At 49.3% G+C, this 6646-nt stretch overlaps 1 long non-coding RNA gene across 1 annotated transcript; it reads right to left on the reverse strand.

Moving 5' to 3' along the window:
* Positions 1 to 1655: 1655 nt before the first annotated feature.
* Positions 1656 to 5398, reverse strand: LOC120915947. Its single transcript, XR_005743914.1, has 2 exons — positions 5193 to 5398; positions 1656 to 1782 (listed from the first exon to the last, which is right to left on the reverse strand). It is a non-coding gene; the product is annotated as an uncharacterized LOC120915947 (long non-coding RNA).
* Positions 5399 to 6646: the final 1248 nt, after the last annotated feature.

The following is a 6646-nucleotide window of genomic DNA, read 5'->3' on the forward strand; positions in this document are numbered from 1 at the left end:
AGGACTCTAAGCAACACCCTCCTGGGGTATGAACCCGATGTGAGGGCAGATCTTGGTATATAAAGGTTTGGGATGTAGACGGCCGTTTGCTTCTGCATTCTGTGATTTGTATTTAAAACGGAAGTGCTCAGTTCCATGTGTAGGTCATGTGGGCCCAGCAAACCTATAGCAGGTGACGCGCAAAACCCACCTACACAAGTATTTCACCAACGTTTTCTATTGGTGTATAGTAGAGGGCCGTAACGTTGGCCTTTCTGGAGCTTCTAGCTGTGCCCTAGTCAATAACTAAACCTAAAAGGCCGCGCTCTGCGCTTCAAGTGTATATAAAATGCCGCGCTCTGCGCTTCAAGTGTATATAAAATGCCGTGCTCTGCGCTTCAAGTGTATATAAAAGGCCGCGCTCTGCGCTTCAAGTGTATATAAAAGGCCGCGCACTGCGCTTCAAGTGTATATAAAAGGCCGCGCTCTGCGCTTCTAGTGTATATAAAAGGCCGCGCTCTGCGCTTCATGTGTATATAAAAGTAAATTGTAGTGAATTAAGGCGACCTAACCAGGACGCTAAATATCAAAATCCCAAACGTGATAACCAGCAGGGGTGCACAACGGTCACAAAAAACTTCACATCCCAAATAGTCGTCAAGAAGTTGACTTCCTGATGACGGCCCATTTGATGGGCTGAAACGCGTCGCCTCAACATACTTTCGCCTACGTTTCTTTCCAGAAATCAAGCTACGATCGCGGCAGCGGTCCTCCAATACCTATGGGCAGATTTCCTGGATTTAACTACCCTGCCAATTCACACCGAGCGCCAGGCTTTTAGGGAATTTTTTTTACATGCAAGTTCATTGAATTTTTTTTTTTATGTGCAATAAAGTTTTAAACCGGTATTTGCGCAATGACGTTTTTTTTTCTGTCGTGTCTATCCATATGAGGAACGCTTACACCAGGTAACGCTGGTCTTGAAGAGATCCACAGGGGCCACCCCACAAGTGCATTTGACCATGCTAGAGATAGGTGGCCCATTTTGAGGGGTGAGTTCACATCTATGGGGGGGGAGGGGGCACCTTGTCTGAACGTTTATAGAATACGGATTCTTCCATCAAGTTTTTCAAGCACATTATTTGGCATGTGATGTTTGACCGTTTTGCACCACTACTGATTATCACGTTTGGATCTTTTCATATTTAGCGCCCTGGTTAGCTTGCCTTAATTCACTACAATTTCCGTTTACAGTCACTTGAAGCGCAGAGCGCGGTCTTTTATATTTTGTTAATTTGCGTAGCAAATTTATCACTGCAGCAGCCAACCATTCAGTGTATTTATTTCTTTATTTTTCACTTTCTTTGGTGCTTTGGCTATTTTATTTTTTCAATAAAAAAAACCTGGTGGGTGTTTTTTTGCATATCACGGTTATGTGCCCCTCCCAGAATGCAGCTGGGAGGCGGAGCATGTGCTCCAACCTACTCCGCGCAGCTTGCTACCAAGTGGGGTGCAGGTTTCTCTAAGAAAAGTTGGACTTGGAGCACCAGGATTTATATCAGTCGGATGCTGAAGACGGCAGGGATGCTGCGTTGGACCATTATGACGCTGTCCTCCCGTTCTTAACCATATATACCATATATATACACAATGCTGGGCAGCCAGGTCCCTCTTACCTGGGAAGCTGACAGATGTTGACAGCTTGACCACAAACAGAAGGGTCCACAACGTAATGATCATTCTCCTGAAGTCCCAGGTTCGTAGGCTTGGCCTCAGAAAAATTCCAGAACTTTGTGTGCAGCCCTGGAGAGAGAAGAGAAAGGAGTGAACACCTGACTGGTAGCCATCTGTCTTCTGATCCAGCCCTTTGACCGCCCCACTTGGTAGACCAATGCTGGTCCGCCCTGCCGCTTGGTAGACCATTGCCCCTTTTTGGTAGACCATTTCTGGTCCCGTCCCCCCTTCTTGGTAGACCATTTCTGGTCCAGTCCCCCCTTCTTGGTAGACCATTTCTGGTCCCGTCCCCCCTTCTTGGTAGACCATTTCTGGCCCCCTCCCCCCCTTCTTGGTAGACCATTTCTGGCCCCGTCCCCCCTTCTTGGTAGACCATTTCTGGCCCCGTCCCCCCTTCTTGGTAGACCATTTCTGGTCCCGTCCCCCCTTCTTGGTAGACCATTTCTGGTCCCGTCCCCCCTTCTTGGTAGACCATTTCTGGTCCCGTCCCCCCTTCTTGGTAGACCATTTCTGGTCCCGTCCCCCCTTCTTGGTAGACCATTTCTGGTCCCGTCCCCCCTTCTTGGTAGACCATTTCTGGTCCCGTCCCCCCTTCTTGGTAGACCATTTCTGATCCCGTCCCCCCCTTCTTGGTAGACCATTTCTGATCCCGTCCCCCCTTCTTGGTAGACCATTTCTGATCCCGTCCCCCCTTCTTGGTAGACCATTTCTGATCCCGTCCCCCCTTCTTGGTAGACCATTTCTGATCCCGTCCCCCCTTCTTGGTAGACCATTTCTGATCCCGTCCCCCCTTCTTGGTAGACCATTTCTGATCCCGTCCCCCCTTCTTGGTAGACCATTTCTGGTCCCGTCCCCCCTTCTTGGTAGACCATTTCTGGTCCCGTCCCCCCTTCTTGGTAGACCATTTCTGGTCCCCCGCTAGGGATTGGGGATACAAGTGAATAGGTAGTACCCTGCTCAAGGGACCAATGATGCACATAATGGCTCATATGTTGTATCTCGGATGTTGACTTGTTCCGGTATGTCTGTAGAGACCGGTTTTTTCGGCCAAGTTGGTTTACTGCCCCAACGAAGTGTCCCTATATGTGACCGGCCTGAAATCTGACCTTCTGCAACTCTGTATGTGTCGGAGGTGAACTAAGTGTTGGCGTCATGAAGTCTTCTCAGATTCTGTAGTATAACGGCGTTGTATGGGTTGGGGGTTGTCTGCGGGTCTTTATATGTGGGAAAAGATTTAACATAATAATCCCACGCTGAGATAACATTGATGTTTGGCTCCATATCTCCTCGCCCTGCTAATTACTCGGCTCCATGCAGGAAGAAGCCTTGATATGCTGGAGGGGCCAATTCCTTCCATTACTGGGGGACATTCCTTGTCCGTCAGCAAGGCTGATATTACACAGATGGACGCAGGTCACTGGCTGGTCACACAACAGGAAATGTCCAATGTGACAGATGAGGGGCCTTTATCTGGGCTCTCAAATGGTCACGTGGACCCCCTACATTGGCACCTTGGGCCCCATACAGACAATAGATTGAATTGTGGACCCTCTCAAGACTTGGAACGTTCTGCCACCCACCCCTGCCAATAGGCTATGTACATGTGGATTAAAGCTGAACTCCGGCCAAAGCTGTTCTAAGGTTTTATAGAAGGGGGGTGCCCTGGTAGCCCAGCCGTAGCAGGTATTCAACCATCCAATGAGTCGGATACTTGCTCCCCTGCTTACCGTTTTTGGTTCTTCCCATAGACTTGTACAACCTGTAGTAACATACAAGCGGTTGGCAAGAACCACACTTCAAAACCTGGGCTGCTGAAAAGGTAGGTATGTTTCTAAATCTCTCACAAGTGTCTATAAGTGACTGTGTGGTGATGGTCTCCCTTTCAGACTAGTCCCAAGGACATGGTGTCACAAGGACAGGAAATTATGGAAGAAGCACACTAATTCTGTAGACTGGGGAAGGGGTTAGAGCAGTGATGGCGAACCTTGGCACCCCAGGTGTTTTGGAACTATATTTCCCATGATGCACTTGCACTCTGTAGTTGAGCATCATGGGAAATGTAGTTCAAAAACATCTGGGGTGCCAAGGTTCACCATCAGTGGGTGAGAGGATCGGTAAGGTCATGGCTCTATACTGGTGGCACAGACGCCCTTATTTCATATCCTTGTGTCCTTGGCATAAAAAGGGTATATCTCCCCAATGGGAGCATACAACAATAAAAAACTTGACCTAGGGTCTAAATTCTACCCATCCTGGCCAAAAATAAAAAAATTGCCCTCCTGACCAAAACTTGCCCCTCCAGCTTTAATTTGAGGCTACAATCTGGGAAATAATTGGATGGCCAATGAAGAATCGGAGTGCTGGGTTTGGGGTTTGTTCCCTCAGCCCACCTATGTAAGGCCTCCCCAGGATACAATGGGCAGATGGGAAGGTTTCAAACTGGCTTCCAGGACAGTAAGGGCTGGTAGGGATGGTACTTGATCTGCAAGTATCGCCCGTTCAGATACAGAGGCAGATGGGATGATATTTGCACTGCCAACCTAGTACCCCAGATACAAGGGGCAGATAGGACAACACCTACCCTGCAAGGCTAACCACTCCAGATACAAGGGGCAGATAGGACAATACTTACCCTGCAAGGCTAACCACTCCAGATACAAGGGGCAGATAAGGTTTCAGACTGGGTTCCAGGACACTAAGGGCTGGTACTTGATCTGCAAGACTCGCCCCTCCACATACAGGGGCAGATAGGATGATATTTGCACTGCCAACCTAGCACCCCAGATACAAGGGGCAGATAGGACAATGATTATTCTGCAAGGCTAACCACTCCAAATACAGGGGCAGATAGGCCAATACTGACACTGCCAGCCTAGTACCCCAGATACAAGGGGCAGATAGGACAACACCTACCTTGCAAGGCTAACCACTCCAGATACAAGGGACAGATGGGACAACACCTTCCCCGCAATGCCACCCACCCCAGATACAAGGGGCAGATAGGACAATACTTGCCCTAGGCAAGGCTAACCGCTCCAGATACAAGGGACAGATAGGGCAATACTTGCCCTGCAAGGCTAACCACTCCAGATACAAGGGGCAGGGAGGATGGTACTTGCCTTGTTAGCCTTACTCCCTGGATACTACGGTAGGATAGGACAGTTCTTGCCCCCTGCCAGACTGACTCCTCATATACAAGAAGCTGATGGGATAGTTCTTGCCCTGCCAGACTGACTCCTTCAGATACAAGAGGCAATTATGACTGTACTTGCCCCTCCAAGCCTGGCTCCCTAGATGAAAGTGTGGATAGGACAATACTTGCCCTGCCAGGTTGACCCCTTCCACTTAAAAAGAACAGATAGGATGGCACGTTCCCAATCCTGTAACGGGCAGGTAGGATGATACTCTTTTGGCCAGGCTGACTGTCCGCCCCCCGCCCCCCCCATCTAGATAAAAGGAGCATATAGGACGCTACTTACCCCGCCAGCCTGCAGGTGAAGTAGCACAGACACATGAGGACAATAAAAGCTACAAAGGAGCAGACCACGAGTGTGATCAGCATGTGGGTGTCATTGGTCAGAGCCATGGTGGGATCCTCACTACCCCTCCGTCTTCACCGCGGCCCAACGTCTGAAGTGTCTGCAGCCCTCTGTCAGCACATTTCTGGATTACCTTCAACTGATCAGATAATTCCTCCAGATTAATTATGGAGAGGAGCTTCACCGGCTGTGGGGGTGTCCCATAGAACACAATCCTACAAGTGTCACAATGTCTCTGCCCCCCCCAAGACAAGAACACCCGTGGAAGGATATACTGGATAGAAGTCTGTGTCCCCGTTAAGGAGATTTATTTGTCTTCTGTTCTGGAGACACAACAGGAAGTGAGGGAAATCTCAGTTGCTACCAGAACAGGTGTCCCCCCTTTGGTAGGTTTCCCTTTATTCCTGTTCTGGTGACAACTCCTCATCACGTTCGGCCACGAGGACAAACCTGATAGATTCTAAACCTTCCACACAAAACAAATTGGAACTATTTATTTTTTAGCTCCACTTTAACTGGGTTTATACTTGCAGTTGTTAAGCAGTAATGCTAGCTGCACTACTTGTCTCCGACTTACAAATTGTTACTAGAGAAAAAAACGTGTTTCAAATGTTATCCAACTATAGAAGAGCAAATATTTGGGAAACGTATATTGGAGTGACTGGGAATAAGTGATGGTGCTCAGCGCAGGCTCTTGGTGTACAACGGATCTGGAATAGGTCGGCAGGTGTTTTCTGGGGCCTCTGGTGCTGATGGAGTCAGAACTGAATTCTCAGGGGTCCCATATGGCTGCAGCTGCCTGGCTGGATGACGCGGAAATTGGAGACACAGCTGTTCAGATGTGAAATCTGCGCACAGCCGACCTCCTCCATATACTGTACAGAGGTGACGGTCCCCTCACAGGCTGGGTTGTATTAGAGATGTTGAGTATAGTGTGGGGATACGTAGTATAGGTGACGGGGAGTAGTGTGGGGATATGTAGTATAGGTGACGGGGAGGAGTGTGGGGATACGTAGTATAGGTGACGGGGAGGAGTGTGGGGATACGTAGTATAGGTGACGGGGAGGAGTGTGGGGATACGTAGTATAGATGACGGGGAGGAGTGTGGGGATACGTAGTATAGGTGACGGGGAGGAGTGTGGGGATACATAGTATAGGTGACGGGGAGGAGTGTGGGGATACATAGTATAGGTGACGGGGAGGAGTGTGGGGATACATAGTATAGGTGACGGGGAGGAGTGTGGGGATACGTAGTATAGATGACGGGGAGGAGTGTGGGGATACGTAGTATAGGTGACGGGGAGGAGTGTGGGGATACGTAGTATAGGTGACGGGGAGGAGTGTGGGGATACGTAGTATAGGTGACGGGGAGGAGTGTGGGGATACGTAGTATA

Source organism: Rana temporaria, chromosome 10, assembly GCF_905171775.1.
Source record: "Rana temporaria chromosome 10, aRanTem1.1, whole genome shotgun sequence".
NCBI classification, from domain to species: domain Eukaryota; kingdom Metazoa; phylum Chordata; class Amphibia; order Anura; family Ranidae; genus Rana; species Rana temporaria.